We start from the raw sequence: 25,508 nt of genomic DNA on the forward strand, positions 1-25,508 counted from the left end.
GCCTCCATTTCCTGCTGTGATCTGTACAAAATCAAAACAAACAAACAAAAAAATTTTTTGTTGCTATTAGTATTCTGTTATTTTATATTACTTTATTTTTTGGTTTGTTTTTGAAAAGTTTTTATTTATTTACTTATTTCTGAGAGAAAGAGAGCACAAATGGGGGAGAGGCAGAGAGAGAAGCAGAGAGAAAGAACTGCAAGTAGGCTTTGCATGGCCAACACAGAGCCAGATGCAGGGCTTGAACTCATGAACTGTGAGATCATGACCTGAGGCGAAGTGAGACACTCAGCCCACTGGGCCATCCAGATGCCCCAGAGACAGACAGAGACAGAGTATGAGCAGGGGAGGAGCAGAGAGACAGAGGGAGACACAGAATCCAAAACAGGCTCCAGGCTCTGAGCTGTCAGCTCAGAGCCCGAGGCAGCATTCAGACTCACTAACCATAATCATGACCTGAACTGAAGTTGAACGCCCAACCGACTGCGCCACCCAGTCTCCCTCACTCTCTTTTTATAATGAACAACCGATTGTATCAATTATAGCTTATTAAAAACTGTGTATGGAACCCATGATTCTGGAGAATGGATGCCATTACTTAACTTTGTTACACAAAGGCTGATCCCAGAATCCCAGGCTCATTCTGGATTGTTTGAAATGTGTGTTGAAGTAGCAATTTTTTCATGGAAAACCATATTTATTTGAAAGTATGATTGATAGACAAACTATGGTTATTCCTCTTTGAGTATTACAGAGTTTATTTTTTAAAATTCAAAGAAGTGCTCCTGTCACGTTGAGGAAAGGAAATCATAGGGTTGGAAGTTAATGATAATTTTAAAGTTTTCAAGTAAGTATCAGAATTTTGAGAAAATCATATCTCCCATCAACACGTTTACATATTAAAATTTTTTTTAATGTTTATTTTTTTCTGAGAGAGACAGAGCCAAGTGGGAGAAGGACAGATAGAGAGGGAGACACAGAATCTGAAGCAGGCTCTGGTGTCTGAACTGGTAGCACAAAGCCCAATACGGGGCTTGAACTCATGAACCGCGAGATCAAGACGGATTCTTAACCGACTGAGCCACCCAAACTCCCAAAAATATTTATATTTTAACTCCTTAAGGATTTCAATATAATTTTGTATATTATTCTATAAGATGTGTCTGTGTTTGCAAGATCAGCATGCTTAAGTGAGGCAATACTTTCCATATAACCAATTCAGGGTTTTAAAAAGTTACTAGAGACAAATCAGGGGCGCCTGGGTGGCTCAGTCGGTTTGAGCGTCCCACTTCGCCTCAGGTCATGATCTCACAGCTCTGAGTTCCAGCCCCGCCTTGGGCTCTGTGCTGACAGCTCAGAGCCTGGAGCCTGCTTCTGCTTCTGTGTCTCCCTCTCTCTCTGCCCCTAACCCACTCGTATTCTGTCTCTGTCTCTCTCAAAAATAAATAAACATAAACAAAATAAAAAAAAATTACCAGAGATAAATCATCAAACAGAAGTCCAAGAAAGACCAATGAATTGCATTTTATTAAGATTATTTTTTAGAGAAATTTTAGGTTCATGTAAATTTGAGGGGAAGGTACAGGGATTTTCCCATATGCCCCCTGTCAAAAAACATGCATAATTTCCCCCATTAACAACATCCGCCACCAGAGTGGTACATTTGTTATAATTAATGAACCTACAGTGACCTATCAGAATCACCCAAAGTCCATAGTTGTCTGTTCACTCTTGGTTTTGTGTATTCTGTGTGTTCATATGAAGGTAGCATGACATGTATCCTACATTATGGCATCATACACAGTATTTTCACTGCTCTGAAAAATCCTGTGTTCCACTAATTTATTCCACTCCTCCCCTATCTCTAGCAACCACTTAGCTTTTTACTATATCCATATTTTGCCATTTCTAGAATGTCATATAATTGGAATCTTAACAGTTTGTGGACTTTTTATATTGACTTCTTTAAATTAGTAATAGACACACTTTCTCCATGTCTTTTCATGGCTTGATAACTCATTTCCTTTTAATGATGAGTAATATCCTGTTGTCTGGATGTATCACACTTTATCTACTCACCTATTGAAGGATCTTGATTGTTTCCAAGCTTTGGCAAATATGAATGAGTAAAGCTACTATAAACATCTGTGTGCAGGTTTTTGTGTGGACATAAGGTTTTAACTTCCATAGGTAAATACCAAGGAGTACAGTTGCTGGATTGTATGATAAAAAAATATGTTTTGTTTTACATCAGGTATTTTATGAGTATCAACAAACTGATTCTAAAGTTTATACGGAAAGGCAAAAGACTCAGAATAGCCAACATAATATTGAAGAGGAAGAACAACGTTGAAGGACTTACACTACCTGACATTAAGACTTACTACACAGTTACAGTAACCAACACAGTGTGGTATTGGTGAAAGACAGACAAATAGATCAACAAAAAACAATAAGAAGCCCCAGAAATATAGTTAAATCATCTCTGACAAAAGGTAAAAAGGAATACAATGGAGCAACAATATGGCACCAGAACACATGCGCATACACATATAAAACTATGACCTAGAACTTACACTGTTCACAAAATTAACTCAAAAGGGATGACAAACCTAAATATATAACACAAAACTATAAACTCCTAGATGTTAACATAGGGGAAATCCTCAATGACTTTGGGTATGATGATGGCTTTTTAGATATAGCACCAAAGATACAATTCATGTAAAATATAATTGATAGCCAGACTTCCTTAAAATACACACACACACACACACACACACACACGCACATGCACACGCACACACACACCAAAAACAAACACAAACAAACAAACAAACAACGTTTTTGTTCTGGAAAAGACAATTGCAAGAGAGTTAGAAGACAAGCTATAGACTGAGAGAAATTACTTGATCTAATAAAGGAATTTAGTTATAAGAACACTTAAAACTCTACAATCAGAAAACAGAAAAATCTAATAAAAAATGGACCCAAGACCTTAGAGGACATCTCACCAAAGAAGATGACAAATAAGCATATAAGAAAATGTTCCATATCATACATAATTAGGGAAATCCAAATTCAGTTAACAATGAGATACCACTACTCACCTATGGAGGAGCCAGAATCTAGAACTCTGACAACACCACATGCTGGTGAGGATATGGATCAACAGCAACTCTCAGTCACTGCGAAATCATACAGTCACTTTGGAAGATTGTTGGGTGATACCTTATAAAATGGAACATACTCTTACTATACAATCCAGCAATTGTTCTTGGTACTAATCCAAAAGAATTTAAAATTTATGTCCACACAAAAGTCTGCACACAGATGTTTCCAGAAGCTTGATTAATAATTTTAAAAACTTGAAAGCAACCAAGATGTCCTTCAGTAGGTGAAAGGATAAATAAACTGTGGTCCATCCAGACAATGGAATACTCAGTGATAAAAGGAAATAAGCCATTAAGCCGTGAAAAGACATGGAAGAAACTTAAATGCACATTACTAACTTAAAGAAGCCAAAATGAAAAGCCTACAACTTCAATGATTCCAACTATATGTATATGACATCTTGAAAAGACAAGAGTATGAATATTGTAAAAAGATCAGTGATTTCAGGGGTTGGGATGGGGGGGTGAAGAGATGAATAGGGTAGTAAAAATACTCTGTATGACAATATAATGATGGACATATGTATTGTATGTCTTTCAAACATTTCCATAGAATGTACAATGCTAAGAGTGAACCCTAAGGTAAACTATGGACTTTCAGTTATTAAGATGTGATAATAGTGCTTTATATTTGGTAAAAAATAATTTTGACAATAGGGAAAGTTATATATATGTGGAGGAAAGAAGTATATGGGAGATCTCTGTACCTGTCTCAGTTTTTCTGTAAACCTAAAACATCTTTAAAATATAAAGTCTTTTTAAAAATACTTTACATTCCAGTGAAATGGTAGATAATGTTCCACCTTCGAAGACATTAAAAGATACAGAAATGGCATTCTCTATTTTATCTGTATTTAATTTGTTGGTTAGTCCTTATAAAAATTAGGTGGACTATACAAGGTATCAATGACTTACTGATAAAATACCCAAGTAGTAGCCCCCCCCCCACCTGCTGTACCTAATATGATAACCTCACTAGGAAAGTTTAGTGCTAATTTATGTATGTAATAAGCAGCTATTAATCTTATGAATGTATTACTTTCCATGTGCATTATGAAAGTGAATCAGAAACCAATTTCATTCACATAAACCATATTAATTCACAGTAATTCCACAAGCTTTCATAATAATGCCATGTTAATATTAATGGCATTATTATTGGCATGTTAATGTTAATGGCATTCACAATTATGTCATATTAATATTCTTGCTCTTTGTCATAATATATTTCAAAGGTTACTGGGCCATCTGGACATTACACACATTATATTGGTCCACTATAATAATGAAATCATGTTAATCAAATGCGATGACTGACAAGTGGAAAATACTTTGGAAACCTTAATAAGATAAATTTGTTCAAGCAAGTGGGAGAAAAGCCCTACAAAGGTTCAGAATCCAGCTACATGGATAACATTCCAAGATCTAGCAATTTGAGTCATGATAGGATTTGTACATGGTAAAATATAAATAATTGCATCTTGCCTTTTACCATTAAGAAAGGTAGGACTCTTCCTGTCTGAGAAGCAACATGTTTATGTCATGCTTTAGAATGCAGTGCAATCATGTGATATGGAAGGATGACATGGAAAGTGCCCAGAGCGAGAAACTTTCAAAAGCAGATCAAGGCTACAGTATAGGCAGCCCTACAACTTGATCCATATAAGTGAGCATTCAATTATTAGTATCTAAATTTTAAAAAGAACACGATGTAGAGTTTCTGACAAGCCCCAGTAGAACATTTACATCACAGATCCCTAATGTCCTGGAATAAGACCATAATTAACCATGTATCCAGGACCACTTGTTATGAACTGGTAATGTCATATCCACCTGATTGTAAGATTGGGAAGGCCCACAAGCAATATATGATTAATATTGCATTGTACTTACAGGAAGTGACTTGAGCAGGTCCAGAAGTCACAAAGAATCATAATGAATGAACTCCATGGCTCCTATCATAGCTATACTGATATCTTTCCTTCAATTCACACCTGTCGCCTAATGGAAGCTCCTTATGAGAAACAGCAAAGGAGGGAGAAAATCATGTTTCATTCACAGATGCATTTGACCAGTATAGGGAAGCACACTAAATATAAACTGCTGCTGCATTACAGATACACTCAGTAGTGGCCCTAAAACACAAAGGTACGAGAAGTTATTCCTGCTGGTTGTCATTTTTGGATGCTGTACTGGATCATCCACATTTTACGGAGAGAAAACTGGCTTGAGCTAAGGGTATACATGAGTTTATGGGCTTGCAAAATGGCTTTGTTGGTTAGTTAATAGCCTAAAAGGAGATTTGAAGATTAAGGAAAGGAAAAATCATGCAAATAGACATTTGAGATTATGTATAAATGAATAAAAAAATCTCTGCATCGAACATTAATGCCCACTAAAGATCATTTATTGCAGAAAAGGCACTAAACAATCAAGTACAAGATAACTTAGCTAGTGTCAACCAGCTTTTGTCCTTTATCACCACATTACTTGTGAGATGCACTGTTTAACCGAATATCCATTGTGACAGAGGTGGAGACTATCTGTGGGCCCAACAACATGGGCTGCTATTTACTAAAGCTGACCTAGCTATTGCTCCTGATTAGTATTTGATTCATTAACAACAGAGGTGGATATTGAGTTCTTGATTTCTTGCAAAGACCAATCAGATACTTGGAGACAAACTAATTATATCAGACTCCTTTCACCCTTTCAGTAGGGACAGGACAGTGACTCATTTTGACCAGATAAGCACATAATCTCATGGGTATGACTTTTCCTTCCTTTCCTACAATGCCTTGTACTTTGATACTGATCAAAACTTCATAGAGTCTCTGATTGACTGATGTAGGATTCCTCATAATATATATTGGAACCAGGGGCACACAGTATGAAAAAGAAAGTTTAACAATCGACACGAACATATAACTCACTGGATGTGTGTGTGTTTGTGTGCGTGTGTGTGTGTGTCTGTCTATACTGATATGTATATATGGCCAGAGAGACAAACCTAGAGATAATAGACACACACACACACACACACACACACACACAGATTGAGAGAGATCAAGGGAGGGAGAATGAGAGCGAAGGTAGGTCAGCTGCTAGAGACTCAGAATTGACTTTTGAGTCCAAAGCCAGTCTACTGGCACAATTCCTTCCTGCTTGAGAGAAGTGAATCTTTATTATACTAAGGCTTTCAAATGATTCTCACCCACATTCTGGAGGATAATTTACTTTAGTAAAAATCCAGTGATTTAAATGTTAAAATCATCTCTCTCTTAAAAATAAATAAAATTTTAAATGTTAATCTTATCTAAAAATAATCTTCACAGAAGCATCCAGAATAATGTTTAATCAAATAATTGAGCATTCACAGCTAAGTTGAACATAAAATTAACCATCATGGGGAACAAGGAAGAATGTGTGTGGCACTCAGATGACTTATCTTGTACATCTCTATCATGTCATATATTGGCATGGTACTAACACACCATCATAATTTGTGATTATTTAGTTGCCCATCTTAACTTAGGGTAAAAAAATTCTTTATGAAAAAAAAACAATTCTTAAAATGTACAAATATAGTAAAACCTTGGTTTTTGAGCATAATTAATTCCAGAAACATGCTTTTAATCCAACGCGTTTGTAATTCAAAGCAAATTTCTACATAAGAAATAATGGAGGGGTGCCTGGGTGGCTCAATCGGTTGAGTGTTTGACTTCAGCTCAGGTCACCATCTCGCAGTTTGTGGGTTTAGCCCCACGTCGGGCTCTATGCTGACAGCTCAGAGCCTGGAGCCTGGTTTGGATTCTGTGTCTCTTTCTCTCTCTGTTCCTCCCCTGCTCACACTCTGTCTCTCCTTCTCTCTCAAAAATAAATAAAGATTGTTAAAAAATTTAAAAAAATAAAGTAACAATGCTTTAAAAAAAGATAATGGAAACTCAGGTGATTTGTTCCACAATCCAAAATATATTCATAAAATTATTACAGTAATGTAATATCATTCAAAATAATAAAGAAGATACAAAAAAAATAAATCAACAAATTAACCTCCACTTACCCTTGAAAACCTTCGTGGCTAGTGTGAGGGAGACAAAAGAGAGGAGGGTTACTGTGTAGGATGATGCTGTCTATCAATAATGGAATCACTGCTATCTATTGGCTCAATGGAATCTTTTTCTGCACAGGGACCATTATATAAGCTCTCATGGACATTGACTATAGTACAGTATTAATCAACTCTTGTCATATACTGTATCTGATATAACTGGCAATAAGGCAGCAGAGGAAAAGGTCTCTATCTGCAGGCAGCCTGACCTAGAATGAAGCAAAGCATTCCTAAACTTATTCTTGTATGGAAAAGCAAAGGACTGTCCCCAGGTCCTTTAAAATGACAAAAAATACAATAGTGCCAGTTGTGGGCACCTTCCAATGTCCTGAAAAATCACTGATTTCTTCCAAACACTGCAGCCTGAGACTGAGCAACCGAGCATGGGAAACCATCACCCACAATCCCGCAGCAAGAGAGAGAGAGAGAAGAACCATGGGTTCAATCGTGATCATGTGATGTTCCGCATCACATACTACTCCTGTAGCAAAGCATCACTCGTTTATCAAGTTAAAATTTATTAGAAATATTTGCTCATCTTGTGGAACACTGTCAGAGTAAGGTTGTGCAGTATCACTGTTGTACTCACAATCCAATGTTTTACTGTGGTCACAAGACTCATTCAAGGCATAAAACTAAGAAATCAGAAAACTTTATTTTTTCCTTACTTCTTTGACACCTAGGATAAGTAAGAGTTCTCATTATTTGTTTTAAGTTTATTTATTTACTTTTGAGAGAGAGACAGACAGAGGGCAGTAGGGGCAGAGGGAGAGTTGGGGGAGAGAATCCCAAGCAGGCTCCGCACTGTCAACACAGAGCCCGATGTGGGGCTCGAACTCATAAACCATGAGATCATGACCTGAGCCAGAACCAAGAGTGGGACACTCAACCAGCTGAGCCACCCAGGCACCCCAAGTTATCAGTATTTGAACAATTTTCTAGTCAGTCAGATGGCAATTTTATATGTTGTAAATTTTCTGAAACAAAGTTTAAGATATACACTATAATTGTACTCAGGATCAAGAGTAGTAACGGACTGCATAATGGCTTACAGACAGCTTGATGTCTGATGATAACATTGCATCATAAATAAACATTTAAAGAGTATAAATAAGCCCAGAAAGAAGGATTTTAGATTTTGTAGTGGTAAATGATGGTGTTAAAAAAATGTAGGAAGGGTTGGATGTTTAACTTTCAAAAAATCCAAATAAATTATGCAAAATACTACAGCATAAATGACTTACATTGTTGTTGTTCCTTGTCACTTCTAAGATGCATTGAGTAACAAAGGTTATAGGTATCTTTGGACCTTCAGGCTGATATTTTGAATCCTCGCTTCAGTGTTTCAGTTTATTGTGGGTTCCTAATTTTTTGATATGTAGTTCATCAAATAAACTTGATGCTCACCTCTATAACCCATTTAACTAATAATTTAAGCATGTAGAAAAAAAGCATAGTAAGGATAAAGAAACCCAGCCTATCTAAAAACACCACTGTGCTTACTCATTTTCTTCAAATGAATAGTTATTACACAAACATGACTCAAAATATTGGAAACACAGCATTACGATTAAAGAGGCCAAAGTAATAATTGAGCCAGAAGACAATACATGCCAATCCTGATTTTATTGTATTATTCTTTCAAACTTTCCAGGGAAAAGAGGAAATTCTCAGTGTTTACCTCTCAGGTGACTCAGGCACTCAGATATAATATTTTTCTGCCTTTAACACAGCTACATACTCTGCTTATGCTGCTGAGATGCCTGGCTGTAAAAGAGATCATAAATATTTCAACTTTTCTGCCACATTTTCCCTGATGGTGGACTGATTTCATTTCTTAAAATATTATTCAATTTGCAATAAAAAATTACTTCATATTTCATTATAAGGAGTTAGAGATAAAAGAAAGAATTTCCTCTGATGCTATGACCACCAACTGTAATGAGATGATTGAAATATATATATATATGATATTATCATGTATACATCTTATATATACATATATGTATAATTATGCATATATATAAGCAGGCAGTTGTAAATATTCATTGATGGTAATGTTCTTGAAGTATTTTTAATGTTTAGAGTTTTCACTGGAAATGTTTAATCATGTGTAAACATAGTCTATATTTTGTTGTAGGTTCAAAAGAACTCAGAAAACATGAATATAACTTCAAATTGCAAGGATAGAACTAGGTGTCAATCTTAGATGTACCAAAAGACTACCAGCAATTTTCAAAATTTGTTTGTTGACTCAGTATTTATTATATGGGAGGCATGATTCTAAATGCTAAAGACAGAACAGAGATACTTGCCTTCATGCATCTTATAGTTTACTGGGAAGGTTGCGACAATAATATAAAATATGCATTACATTAAAATGTGAATGCTATGGAGGAAAATAAAGCAGAGAAAGGAGATGCGACAGCCCCCCTCCATGTATGACCTGAAACTGTAAATAATTTACTAAAAAATAAATAAAAAAATAAAGAAACTGTAAATAATTTACTGGGACTCATCACTGAGATGGAGATATATGATCAAAGTCTTGAAGGAAGGAAGGGCGAAAACCCCTGAAAACTACTGCCCAAGGGAAAGCAAGGGAGACCGTAAGACATGGTGTAGTAGAAGAAATATTCAGAGTGAAAAAAAAAATATCAGATGGAGAAAGGCTTTTAGGTTATTAAAATATTGTCAGCTCTACAATGGCATTCAAAATTTGGAACAGAGGAGTGATATGTTAATGTGATTATCCTGGCTACTATACTGACAACAGACAGAAGGGGAGAAGGCTGGCAGCAGAGAAGATAGGAGGTCAGGGGAATAATAATATTACCTTGGCTCACTATGTTTGGGGTACATGGCGGTAGGAAATCATTGAGGGAAATTGGATGTATTTTCAAAGTTGAGACAAGAGGATCTGTCAAAGAATTTGATATAGGATGTGAGGGAAAAAATCAAAAACAATTCAAAGATGTTTTCTTTATCAGTGGAGAATATGATATTCTCATTTCCAGTTCTATAGGATGATTAGCTTCAGAGTTTAGCATGGGAAATGTGATGGCAAGTAAGATATGAAGGAAGGTTTTTGTTTTTTTTTCTCCTTTAGAGTAAGAGAAATTAGAGTATGTTTTAGGTTGATGGTAAAACCTAAAAACCAGTAAAAAAAGCAAAACAAACAAGCAAAACAAAAACAAGAACAAAAACAAAAACACCAAACAACAACAAAGGATCAGGGAAAATTGCCTGAGAAATATCCCTGAAGAAAGTATAGATGAGATATGATATATAAGTGGCAGTTTGGAGCTTGAAGAAGACCACAAAAACAGAGCAGAAAGGTGTGTTTTTATCCCAACATCTCCTTCAGGAGCACTTTTCTTGAAACGCCAAGCATATCAGATTGAAATACCTCCCAGAGCTTTTCTTGTTTTGAGGTGTAACTTACATACATTGAAATGAACAGGTGTTAAATATAAGTACTATAGCTTTTGACAAATGCATATATCCATGTAAAGCACACTGTATTAACATATAGACACAGCTCTCTGTCAGAGTTCCCATTCAATAATTTCCCAGTTCTTACCAAGTCAGAGAAGCAACTTCTCGTCTTTCTTTCACAGTGTAACAGCTTTGTCAGTTTTAAACTTCATATAAATAGAATCATGAAGTGTGAACTCCTCTGCCCATATCTTCTTTTATACAGCCTAATGCCTTGGGATTTATACATGTTAGCACAAATCAGTAATTTGTTCCTTTTATTCCTGAGTAGTAGTCCATTTTATGTTTATGCACAATTTGTTTATCTGTACCTAGTCATGGATATTTGAGTTTTTGTTGTGGTGGTGATGTTTTTTTGTTTGTTTGTTTGTTTTGTTTTGTTTTGTTTTTTGTTTGTTTGTTTGTTTTGGTGATTATGAGTGAATTTCCTAGGAACACTCTTGTAAAAGTCTTTGTATTGGCATATGATTTCATTTTTTATTGATAAATACTTAGCAGTAGAAATGTTTAGTTATAAAGAGGTTGTATTTGTAATTTTGTAAGAAATTACCATATTGTTTTCTCAAATGATTGTGTTTTTTACAATCCCCCTGGCAATGTAAGAGAGTTCTGGTTTCACACCAACATTCAGTTGAATGTGTCATGCTCTCTCATTATTGATTTAATTGCACTTCCCTGAGAATGTTGAACACTTTGCATGTGCTTATTTACCTGTTTGCCATTTTCTTCTATAATGTGTTTCTTTTTTTTTTTTTAACGTTTTTATTTATTTTTGGGACAGAGAGAGACAGAGCATGAACGGGGGAGGGGCAGAGAGAGAGGGAGACACAGAATCGGAAACAGGCTCCAGGCTCTGAGCCATCAGCCCAGAGCCTGACGCGGGGCTCGAACTCCCGGACCGCGAGATCGTGACCTGGCTGAAGTCGGACGCTTAACCGACTGCGCCACCCAGGCGCCCCCTATAATGTGTTTCTTGAGGTCTTTTTAAAATTTTTGTTATTGTCATTGTTTATTCCTTAGTTGTCTTTTTAACACTGAAATTTTGTTTTATGTGTAAAACATATTCTGGGACTCAAATATATGTACTGTAAACATTTCTCCCAGTCTGTCACTTGCCTATTTATTTTTTAATGTGTCTTTCAAAAATCAGATGATTTAATTTTGATAAAGTCTGATCTTTCTCCTCTTAAAATATTCTTCTGTTCCCATGACTGATAATGGAGGCAGGGATGCATCGGAGTTTTGTATAGGAGGTGCAGGGGCTGGGGAGCCTCTTGCTATCAAATCACAGTCAAAGCAATCTGTCAGATAAATTTGAGGTGTTTACATCTGTTTGGGAGAAGCACAATGGAGCATTTTCTTTGTGGAAGTCTCCAGTGGCAGTTCTAAAAAAACCAAAGATCATCAAAGCCCCTCTCTCCTCCACAGTAACTTGAGTCAATGATATCCCATCCATAGGTGCTGTTTGTTTCTCTCTCTCAACCTCAGAGATTCTGTTCCTTTTGCTTAGACTGTTCTTAATCTCCTCTTCAGTGAAACCAATTTTTTTCTCATCTTTGTTTTTTAGTAAAAAAAATGAGTACAGTTGATGCACAATGTTACATTAGTTTCAGGTGCACAACATAGTAGAACACTCTACATCTCTGTACTTAACACATCACCACAAATGTAGCTACCAAATTCCACCATATGACACTATTATAATATCATTGGCTATATTCCTTTTGCTGTAGCATTCATCCCCATGACTTATTCATTCCATAACTGGAAGCCTGTATCTCCCACTCCCCTTCATTTATTTTGCCCATCTCCCTATTCCCTTCCTTCTGGCAACCATCAGTTTGTTCTCTGTAATTGTATGTCTGATTTTGCTTTGTTCTTATTTATTGATTTATTTTATTTACTTTTTTTTTTAGATTCCACACATGAGTGAAATCATACGGTATTTGTCTTTCTCTATCTGACTTATTTCACTCAGCATGTAGGTCCATTCATGTTGTCAAAAATGACAAGCAACCTGATGACCATTAGATAACTGGATAAAGAAGATGTGGTACACACGTGCACACACACACACACACACACACACACACACGAATATTATGCAGTCAGAAAAAAGAGCCAGTGAAACCAGCCTTGAACCCAAGCATCATTTACTCAAAAAATTTTTTGTTGTCATGCTACAATCCCCAACAACTTTTTCCCAAAACCTCAACCGCTTACATTTCGTCCTTTTTTATTTATTTGCTTGTTTGTTTGTTTAAAAATAATATCTCCATTCTATTCTGTGTTTCAGAATCATGTTAGATTTGTTTTCCATTTTGCTCCCAAACTTCGTTCCTAAACTGTACTACCAAAGGTGCATTCCATTTTCATTATTATTAAAAAATAGTTTTGGGGGTGCCTGAGTGGCTTAGTCAGTTAAGCATCTGGCTCTTGATTTAGGCTCAGGTCATGATCTCATGGTTTGTGAGATTGAGCCTTGCACTGGGCTTTGTGCTGACAGTGTGGAGCCTGCTTGAAATTCTCTCTCTCCCTCTCTCTATGCCCCTCCCCCCTTGTTCTCTCAAAATTAATAAATAAATATTTTTTAAAAAGTTTTTTCAAAAATCTTCTCAAACTCCATTTGTGTAAATGCATTTTAGAGTTACTTCCTTTTAACTGAAAATACGGTATAAGAAGATGTATGATTTCAACAATAAAAAATCCAGAAACGTAAAAATGTGTAACAGAACAGGTTAATAATTTATTTCTGAATATTAGCAAAACAAATAAAAATCAGGGAAAATCATTTATTTTGAAGATGTATTTATGAATTTTTCATCATACATTAAAACATGCATATTAAAAACTTGTTACATGTCTTATCATAGATGTAGTTTTTCTAAATGGTTAACTTTATAATGATGTTATTCAAAATGAAACACAAGCACACTCTCCTACTCACACACATATCATTTTGCATATTTTCCCCAGACCTTTCTCTGATACTATCAAGCAGTGTCCACTGAGTTAATTCAAACTAGATATGAGGTTACTAAAAAGAGTCAGAATATTTAGCAAATAATATGAGAAACATATTCTATTATCCCAAAGTTACATGCCCTATGAAAGCGGAAGATAAAGAGTGACACAAAATTGTCATAAATGAGGAATCTATAGAAAAAGAGAATGTGTTGCTTCTATAAAAAGTTAGCAAAGTCCAGTCTGTCCTATAAAGAGCTTGGAAGTTGTCAGTCCAACCCTCACAACAAGAAAAAAAGCAGAACAAAGTGAAAATCAACACTCTTCTTAGATCTCTCAGGGAATTGTGGTCCCAGGACAGATTACTGCCATGAAAACCGGAGAGACAGATGGGCACAAACAGAAAATCAAAGCTTATTAGAGGAAAAGCCCAGAAGCAGAAGCCTGCAGCTGGATTCAGTATCAGCAGGGACACTTTATTTATTTATTTATTTATTTGTAACTTTTAATTTTTTAAATGTTTATCTATTTTTGAGAGACAGGAAGAGGCAGAGCACGAGCAGGGGAGGGGCAGAATCCAGACCAGGCTCCAGGCTCTGTGCTATCAGCACAGAGCCAGCCATGGGGCTCAAACTCATGAACCGTGAGATCATGACCTGAACCAAAGTCAGAACTTAGCCAACGGAGCTACCCAGGTGCCCCAGGGCCACTTTATTTTTATTTATTTATCTATCTATCTATCTATCTATCTATTTATTTATTTTTATTATTTTTTTTAATATATGAAATTTATTGTCAAATGTTTCCATACAACACCCAGTGCTCATCCCAAAAGATGCCCTCTTCAATGCCCATCACCTACCCTACCTCCCTCCCACCCCCCATCAACCCTCAGTTTGTTCTCAGTTTTTAAGAGTCTCTTATGCTTTGGCTCTCTCCCACTCTCTTTTTTTTTTTTTTTTTCCTTCCCCTCCCCCATGGGTTTCTGTTAAGTTTCTCAGGATACACATAAGAGTGAAAACATATGGTATCTGTCTTTCTCTGTATGGCTTATTTCACTTAGCATCACACTCCCCAGTTCCATCTATGTTGCTACAAAGGGCCATATTTCATTCTTTCTAATTGCCACGTAGTACTCCATTGTGTATATAAAGCAAAATTTCCTTATCCATTCATCAGTTGATGGACATTTAGGCTCTTTCCATAATTTGGCTATTGTTGAGAGTGCTGCTATAAACATTGGGATACAAGTGCCCCTATGCATCAGTACTCCTATATCCCTTGGGTAAATTCCTAGCAGTGCTACTGCTGGGTCATAGGGTAGGTCTATTTTTAATTTTTTGAGGAACCTCCACACTGTTTTCCAGAGTGGCTGTACCAGTTTGCATTCCCACCAACAGTGCAAGAGGGTTCCCGTTTCTCCACATCCTCTCCAGCATCTATAGTCTCCTGATTTATTCATTTTGGCCACTCTGACTGGCGTGAGGTGATATCTGAGTGTGGTTTTGATTTGTATTTCCCTGACGAGGAGCGACGTTGAGCATCTTCTCATGTGCCTGTTGGCCATCTGGATGTCTTCTTTAGAGAAGTGTCTATTCATGTTATCTGCCCATTTCTTCACTGGGTTATTTGTTTTTTGGGTGTGGAGTTTGGTGAGCTCTTTATACATTTTGGATGGTAGCCCTTTGTCCAATATGTCATTTGCAAATATCTTTTCCCATTCAGTGGGTTGCCTTTTAGTTTTGTTGATTGTTTCCTTTGCTGTGCAGAAGCTTTTTATCTTCATGAGGTCCCAATAGTTCATTTTTGCTTTTAATTCCCTTGCCTTTGGGGATGTGTTGAGTAAGACATTGCTGCGGCTGAGGTCAGAGAGGTCTTTTCCTGCTTTCTCCTCTAGTATTTTGATGGTTTCCTGTCTCACATTCAGGTCCTTTATCCATTTTGAGTTTATTTTTGTGAATGGTGTAAGAAAGTGGTCTAGTTTCATTCTTCTGCATGTTGCTGTCCAGTTCTCCCAGCACCATTTGTTAAAGAGCTTGTCTTTTTTCCATTGGATATTCTTTCCTGCTTTGTCAAAAATTAGTTGGCCATACTTCTGTGGGTCTAGTTCTGGGGTTTCTATTCTATTCCATTGGTCTATGTGTCTGTGTTTGTGCCAATACCATGCTGTCTTGATGATGACAGCTTTGTAATAGAGGCTAAAGTCTAGGATTGTGATGCCTCCTGCTTTGGTCTTCTTCAAAATTCCTTTGGCTATTCGGGGCCTTTTGTGGTTCCATATGAATTTTAGGATTGCTTGTTCTAACTTCGAGAAGAATGCTGGTGCAATTTTTATTGGGATTGCATTGAATGTGTATTGCAAATTACTGGAGTCTCAGTGTAGTCTAGCTTGTGACTTAAAAACTGCAAGGTGGAGGCGCCTGGGTGGCTCAGTTGGTTAAGCGGCTGACTTCGGCTCAGGTCATGATTTAACGGTCCGTGAGTTCAAGCCCCGCGTCAGGCTCTGTGCTGACAGCTCAAAGCCTGGAGCCTGTTTCAGATTCTGTGTCTCCCTCTCTCTCTGACCCTCCCCCTGTTCATGCTCTATCTCTCCCTGTCTCAAAAATAAATAAACGTTAAAAAAATTTAAAAAATAAAATAAAATAAAATAAAAACTGCAAGGTGTCCAGTCATAGGAAGGCCCCCACACTTTCATGAGTTTACCAACAGGAGGGCTGCTAGATTCTCACATTGAAGACTTGAAAAACTCTTCTCTTCTTTCCAGCAGAGAGTGAGTAAAAGTAGCCATTTTGAAATAGTATAAAGCTTTCTGTTCTCTTTAACAAGGCCTGAAAAAAAACTATTTTACAAAAGTCTAACCAACTGGGATTTTAACAAGGCCTAACCAACCTGTGGAAGAGAAAAATCCAACTCTAGTCATTGATGGGGAGAAAGAGAAATAGATACCCAACTCAGGCTCAATAAAAGACTGAGATGTGATCATAAAACTATGGATCATTTCCCATCTCCTAACACCTACCACTGTATCAGTAGGGATCCCATATAACAACAGTGACTAGAGACAAAAGATTGCAAGCTTCAGACCCAATTTAGGAGTCTCTAGGAAAATACAAAGAAAACAAGTTAGATAAAAATAAAAATATTAGAGGAAATATTAGACTCGGACACCTACTGGTAAAAGCAAACAGTAAAAACAGGTAAGTATAAAATCTCACATGAAAGGCCCATCTACCTCAATTCTTTTCCTGGTTACATCTTCTCTGGCTTTCAACAAAAAAGTAACAAGTCATGTTAAAAGACAAAAAAACAGTCTGAAGAAACAAAGCAAGGATCAAAACCAGATTCAGCTACAGCAAGAATTTTTGGAATTATCAAATAGGAGTGTAATATGATTAACATGCTGAAGACTCTAATGAAAAAGTGGGCTCCAAGTAAGAACAGATGCATAATGTAAACAGGGAGATTAAAACTAAGAAAGAATCTAAAGGACATACTAGAAATAAAATAGTCTGCAACAGAAATGAAGAATGCCTTTGTTAGGCTTATCAGTAGGCTAGTAACAGCCAAAGAAATAATCAGTGAGCTTGAAGATACACCAAAAGAGATCTACAAAATTAAATGCAAAAACAACAGAAAAAAAAAAGAAAAGAAACGAACTTAATATCCAAGAACCTTGGCACTATTACAAAAGATGTAACATATCTGATAAAGGACTTATATCCAAAATATACAAAGAATTCTTAAAACTCAACACTAACAAAACAAATAAAAAGAGGTGCAAAATACATGAACAAATATATTATCCAAGAAGATATAGGGGTGGAAAATAAGCAAATTGAAAAGATGTTCAACATCATACGTGATTAGGAAATTGCAAATTAAAATAGCAATGTCATACTACTACACGTCTATTAGCCTGGTGAAGATTCTTAACCAAACCTGAAAATATCAATTGCTGGTAAACTTGCAGAGCAATAGGAATGATCATTCATTTCTGGTGGGAATGCAAATTGATAGCCACTTTGGAAGACAAGTTAGCAGTTTCTTATAAAGCTAAGTATAGACTAACCATACAATTCCGCAATCACACTCCTGCTATTTACCCAAATGAGTTGAAAATGTATGTTCTCACAAAAACCTGTTTATAATTTTTTGCAAAAACTTTATTGATGATTGCCAAATGTAAGCAACCAAGATATCTTTCAACAGGTAAATGGATGAACTAAAAATTGTGGTGCATTCATACAAAGCAATATTATTCAGCAACAATAAGAAGAGAGCTACTAAGCCACAAAAGACAGTGGAAGCTAAACGTTTCTTGTTAAGAGAAAGAAGCCCATCTGTATGGTTTTAATTTTAGGACGTTCTGGAAAAGGCAAAACTACAGACAATGAAAAGAGCAGCAGTTGCTAGGAATTGGGAGGAGGGAGAAAAGGATTAATAAGTATCACATAGGAAGTTGGTAGGGCTGTGAACGTTTTCTGTATAATACCGTAATGGCAGATTCGTGACGTTATTCATTTGGCAAAACTCGTAGAATTGTTCAATATAAAGTGAAGTTAATGTAACTATGGGTTTTAGTTAATGATACTGCTTCAGTATTGCTTTATCAATTGTCACAAGTGTACTGCATCAATGCAATATGTTAATAAGGACAACATGAGGGAGAATATGGAAAATATTCACTCTATCTATCTATCTATCATCTATTATCTATCTATCGTCTATCATCTTTTATTTTAGAGAGGTGGGGATGAACAGAGAAAGAGAGAGAGAGAGAATCCCAAGCAGGCTCTGTGCTGTTAACGCAGAGCCCCACATGGAACTCTAGCTCACAAACCAAACCTTGAGAATATGACCTCAGCCAAAATTAAGAGTTAGACACTTAACCAACTGAGCCACTCAGGCACCCTAATTTATTTATTTTTGTAGACTGAAAGTTCTAAGAAATAAAGACTATTAGTTAACAACAACAACAAAGCACTGTAAAGAAAGGTGACTTTACAAAGAGCTGTAGAATGTTCAGTTTTTACTTTAAGGGCATAATAAAATTAATAGAAATTAGTTTGGAATTAGTAAGGCACAGGAACTGGATCTATTATCATGATTCTCATTCCCGTCAAATTAATACAATTTCTTGGATAAACTCTAAGTTTTTCACCCAACTAGAAAAGCCATCTTCACACAAAATTTCAGTCAAAATATAATTTAAAAAAAGAAAAAAAATTCCAATTTTAATTTCTGTTCTTTTTTTTTAAATGTTTGTTTATTTTTGAGAGAAAGAGAGATACAGAGCAAGTGGGGGAGGGGCAGAGAGAGAAAGACAGAATCTGAAGCAGCTTCCAGGCTCTGAGCTGTGAGCACAGAGCCCAATGTGGGGCTCCAACTCTAGAACTGTGAGATCATGACCTGTACCGAAGTCAGAGGTTTAACCTACTGAGCCACCCAGGCACCCCTTTAACTTCTGTTCTTCACCAATGACAACAATTATGGTGTATTGAAATTTTCATGTGTTATCTTTCTCTTTCAGTACCTGAATAATGCCTCGTGATAAAAATAACAGCTGGAAATAAGAGATGATGATAGACAATTTCAATTGTGTTTTTTTTTTAATTTTTTTTCAACGTTTATTTATTTTGGGGGGAATTTCAATTGTTTTTAATATAAGCCCATATCATATGCATTTTAAGTTAATAAAATTAAGTTAAATTTAGTTAACATTAATTTTAAGTTACTTTTAATTAGTAACTTTTAAGTTAATTTTACTTAAGATCTCCAATCCAATGTTGAAAGAAATGTTGCTGGCAGATGTTCATTTCTTGTTCTCACCTGAAAAAGATTTAAAGATTTTATAAATAAGTATAATATTTTCTCTAGTTATGTTGTAGATCCAGTTTGTAGCTGAAATTTCTAAGCATTCATAAAATTATATTTTCTTTTCTAATTGGGAATGGAGCTGTTAGACATTGACATTTCATTTGAAGTTAGCAGTGACTGATTTGGGCTCAGACAGTTACAAGAATAAATGATATGCTCCACTCTGTGGTTTAACATATAACAACTGCACAGTCTTTTTTTCTTTCTTCCTTTTTTCCCTATCTCTAGCAGCTGCAAGTAAAGGCTATGGAGTATATTTGAGAAATATAGCAAAAGAGACCTGGGTTTTGAATTACTACTTTGAGAAGAGTCTCCCCAAAGAGTCCCTTAACATAGAGCCTATATATTGAACTATTGTTTAAGCAATGAAAAATGTATTTTGCGATTGCTTAAGTTGGGGGGTCATTTGATAAAGCAGTAATAGCTTACTCTTACTACTACATTTTTACCAGTGTAAAAAAGTCCCCTTTTCCTACTGACTTGCTAATTGATCTTACCAAGAATGAATGTTGAATTTCATCAAATCTTTAATCTGCATCTGTTGAGATTACCGTATTAAATTTCTCTTTTACTTTTTACTTGGGTGGACTGCATACATTGATTTTCCAAAGTTAAGATGATATTAAGTATTTGATGTACACTTAATTTGATTATTATAATATACACATGACATACATATCATAATTGTCTTTGAATTACTTCATTGCTTCTTGGTTAATTAATAGCAAATTCATTATTTTTTTCTAATTCCATGCTCATGGGGTAACTGCTGTGTAATTTTCATTTCTTGTCCTGTTCTGGTAATACAATATGCTAAATTTTATTATTTATTTATTTAATTTTATTTTGAGAGAGAGAGAGAGAGAGAGAGAGAGAGAGAATCCCAAGCAGACTCTGCACCATCAGCTCACAGCCCCCTGTGGGCCCCCTGTGAAGCTCAAACTCAGGAAACCATGAGATCATGATCTGAACCAAAACAAAGAGCCAGAGGCTTAACCGAATGAGCCACCTAGGCACCCCTGCAACACTTAATTTTCTAATCTAGTTTTTCAGAAATAAAAAAAACTTATATTAAGTTTTATAAAAGTAGAAGTTTGGGCCTGGTGAAATACGAAAAAAAGAGCTTATGTTTAAAAGATGGTTTAAAATATTGATCTTTAAGCTAATTAGAATAGGTACAAAGCTCTGATTTTCAATTTACTAATTGTCTGACTTTGCTATAGTTTTTCTGACTTAGACTCTAAATATGGAAATGGTGATAACTACCCATAGCATAAAGCTGTGAGGAGAGTTAAAAGGGACAATATTTACAAAAACCTTTGCCCACTGCCTGGTATAAGGAGGGCTTTAGTCAATGGTATTTAGTAATATTCATAAAAATCACCTAAATATAGTATTACTGTTGTTGAAGTTATTTTTTTTCGTCCAAGATCGTCCATCATTGAGGGAGAAATTTTGAACAATGTGCTTTAGAGCAAGACCATAAATATTATTATATTAAAAAGCATTTTCATTACTGAAAGTCATAAATTTCAGAGAAATAGAGTATAATCGTCAATTTTCTGGAAGCAAAGTTGCTAACTGCAGTGAAAATTTAAGCATTTGGAAATGTAAGCTACAAGTTAACCAGCTTTGCCCTAGCAAGATATATCAAGTTGATTAACCTTGTTTGCATTGACCCAGTGCCCTTGTGTTTCTTTTGTCCTCCCTCTTCCATCAAACTGACAAACTCATGCATGCTTAATATATTTTTCTGGGATTTATATATAATTATTATTTTAAATATCGTGTAAATTATATTAGAATTAGAACTTTTAAAAAGGTGTAACTCTTGACAAATTCATGGAAAAATAATGATAAGCTGTGGGGAAAACACATCAGATAAAGAGAGTAGTCTTCTCAGCATTTCCTAAAATATTATTGTGTAAGAGGCTGCTGGCTCCAAGAACAAATGATAGGAGACAGCAGGGAGTAGGGGGCCTGCTCTCACAACTGAGAGATCACGATCTGAGCAGACATCAAGCGTCTGCAGCTTAACCAACTGAGCCACCCTGGTGCCCCAACAACTTTTTTTTTTCACTAACATCTTTTTTTTTTAATTTTTTTTAATGTTTATTTTTGAGAGACAGAGAGAGACAGCATGAGTGGGAGAGGGCAGAGAGAGAGAGAGGGAGACAGAATCGGAAGCAGGCTCCAGGCCCTGAGCCGTCAGCACAGAGCCCGACATGGGGCTCGAACCCACAAACCGTGAGATCATGACCTGAGCTGAAGTCAGACACTCAACCGACTGAGCCACCCAGGTGCCCCTCATTAACATCTTTGAATATGAAACTTGCAATTTAATGTTTTATTTTATTTTTTTTTTGGGACAGAGAGAGACAGAGCATGAACGGGGGAGGGGCAGAGAGAGAGGGAGACACAGAATCGGAAACAGGCTCCAGGCTCTGAGCCAACAGCCCAGAGCCTGACGCGGGGCTCGAACTCACGGACCGCGAGATCGTGACCTGGCTGAAGTCGGATGCTTAACCGACTGCGCCACCCAGGCACCCCTGAAACTTGCAATTTAAGACTCTAAAGGGAAAATATTAGCTGTTTAGTATCCAGACAATGTAAATAGGAAAGAATTAAGATAGACTCATTTTATGGTTGAAGTGGGTTAATAAATAGCTATATAGTTAAGCAAATAATTTGGACACTAATGCAAAAGAAATAAAAATTTAAAAAAAGATAAAAAGTTGTCTTTGACAATTTTTCTCTTATGTGCATTCAACTTGCCAATGCAACGATAATTATTATCTGTGTGAAGTCAGGTGTCTTTTATGAGAAATCCAAAGTAATACAAAAATGTCCTACCTTTCGTATTTTGCTTTTTTGTTGACCCTTCGTTTAAGTATGAAGTGTGGCTACCTTGCCTTACTCATCAAATGTGTACTTCATTTTTAATAATCATGTTTCAATAATGCTTACATGGCAGAGACTTTTATTATGTTTCTTTCCTAACTACAACTGTGTCTTTTTGCATTTATCAGAACATGTTGAAATTTTTAAAAATGATGATGCTTATTCAGCCTGTGTCTTCAATCATGTGTGAAGACTGTCAGAGGGGAATGAACAAATTACTTAATTAAACTTGTTTTATGTAAACCACTTTTATAAATGACTCTTAATTCCTGAAAATAATAAAAGTTGTATGTATTTGCAAAAATATTGCATACTAAATTAACTTATAATGGCCTTGTCAGATCCTAGAACATTGGAAATATTTTACAAAGGTTTAATGGGCATGAGCTCATGACAGGTCACTAATGGAGTCTACTTAATGTAAGTCTTAGGAAGTTTTTTTTTTCTTTTTTTTTTTTACGTTTCATATAGATTAACCCCAAAATAGATACTTTTCCCTATGATTAATCATGTATAGTGAATGCAACTAAATTAAATTGATAAAAGCAGGTTATACTTCCTCTCACTTAACATTATCTATAATAAATATAAATCGGTATGTCCCGGAATCTAGTACTTTTATTTTGTGAGGAAAAAATTATAAAAAGGCCCTCTTCATTCTCAACCTCCCACTCCTACCCCCGGCTTAAAAAACTAGTTATTTTTAGAGACAGAAGTAAGACAATTGAGCAATTAGATGTTGATGGGAAATCAGAATTTAAAGGTATGCTATTGGATATACAACTTTACAGAGAATATTGAATTATTTATTAAACATCAGTGTCTTATTTGGCAAGATTCAATATATAAGCAATATAGCAAATAGTATACAAAGAACAAGTTGCTATTTGGAGGAATATTTTAGCTCTGTTTTTTAATCATTAACTTGATATTTATATACTAGTTAGACTCACTCTTAAGTTTGAGGTAGTATACCTATGATTCATATGTCATAAATCTCCTTTTTTTTATTTTAGAAAGATATCACTTTATCATGCTGTTCTGTCATATTAAGTCAAGGTACGTTTCACAGTCTTCTCAAAATAATGCTTCCAGAAAATTTTGCCAATGCATTAGGATTGGAATATGAAATATAATTTATCTAAGACAGCTTAAAATAAATCACCTATCTCAAGGGGGAAAACAAAGGTTTTTACTAATTACTTTACCTAATAAACTACAATTAACATTTTTTAATGGAGATTGTGTATCTCTGAACATTATTACTATGTATCCTGTAACAGGTAGCCTGTAATTGTCAGGAGATAGAGTAGACTAGACAGGAAAAGCCTTTAAATCATTGATTAACTAATTTCTTTATCTCTTCCCACCATGGAAAATTGTGTTGCCCCTAAAATTACTCATGGTATGTGAATCTTTAATTTACTTCATACAGTATAGATCACTCTAAGTTTTTAAAGGCAGAATTGGTAGACAGTATTTGAGTATTAAACAAAATTAAATTTATTAGATAAAAATTCAGGTGCTGCTTTACACAAACTAAATAAAGGTATTTACTGATGAGAAGTAATTAATTGTGTCTTCTATGATTGCTCAGGAGTGATTATGAAAATAATAAATTAAATTATTGTTACGCCCTTGGAAAAACAATTCACAATAGAATCCTTTGCTATTACTCATTTCAGTATAAATACATTGCTAGCAGAGTTTCCCTCTTTTTATACAACTCACACTTGGCCACTTATCTAATTTAAAATTATATGTATTGTAGACATGCATTTACTGAACATTCCATAAGGTAGAAATAGAAAACAATGTTCATACCATAAGATTGTAAAATGGTATATAATCTCTCACTGTCCTCACATTTCTGGTTGTAATAAAGTTTCAGAATATCACTTTTTACTGTATAGTATCAGTAAATTTAAAAGGATTTTTACTTTTTAAAATGATCATTATATAAGTGTTATAAAATTACTTTATGGTTCTTCAGATTGAAGGTACCTATAAGATCATCTAGAAGTCCAATCAAAGGTCAAGGTAGAATTGAGCTGCTTTTCTTTGCAAATCATAATATACTTCCTTTGGGCAAGTATTTCTTTTCAAACTTTGTCTCTTTCACTTTTAAATTTTATTACTCTGCTCTTTTAAGATTCATCTTCATGTAACACAGTAGTAGAAGTCTAGAGATTAAAAAAAAAAAAAGCAGCAGTGTAAGAACAAAACTCTGGCTAGAAAATCTCTCAAACACTCTTGAAAGTGAAATGGCAGCAAGTGTTCTGAATCTGAGGCAAAAGCAGTAAAGCAAATAAGGCTCTCACTAGTTTCAACACGTTTTCTGTAACTAAGAGTCTAGCTTTACATGCTCAGGCAACGCTTTCAATGCCTGCTCTTAAATCTTTGCACATAAATTAGATTAATACATTATCATAATCTAAAAAAAATAATGTTTTTTATTTTTAAGAGAGACAGAGAGAGAGCTTGAGCAGGAGAGGGACAGAGATAGAGGGAGACACAGAATTGGAAACAGGCTCCAGGCTCTGAGCTGTCAGCACAGAGCCCAATGTGGGGCTGGAACTCATGGACCACGAGATCTTGACCTGAGCCGAAGCTGGACACCCAACCAACTGAGCCACCCAGGCGCCCCTACATTATCATAATGTAAATATTCCCAGAGTCACCAGTGGAAAGGCAACTGTTTATGTCTCAGAAAAATAGGAGATTTAGAAATGGAAGAAAAATGGATGAATTTTTTCCAAAGTTTGGATTACAAAAGCTCAGCTTAAATTTTATACTCCATTTTTATTTTCTTTAAGTTTTTATTTTAATTCCAGTTATCTTGACTTCTGGTGTATAACTGTATTTTATATTCTCTTAAATCCAATATGTTTTCATCCCATCCCCCTCACTTACAGAATGAATAGGGGGAAAAGAAGCATGATTTTATGTGAGAAAGCTCAGGTGTATTCAGGGCACCTGAAGTT

Source organism: Prionailurus bengalensis, chromosome B1 (assembly GCF_016509475.1).
Source record: "Prionailurus bengalensis isolate Pbe53 chromosome B1, Fcat_Pben_1.1_paternal_pri, whole genome shotgun sequence".
NCBI classification, from domain to species: Eukaryota; Metazoa; Chordata; class Mammalia; order Carnivora; family Felidae; genus Prionailurus; species Prionailurus bengalensis.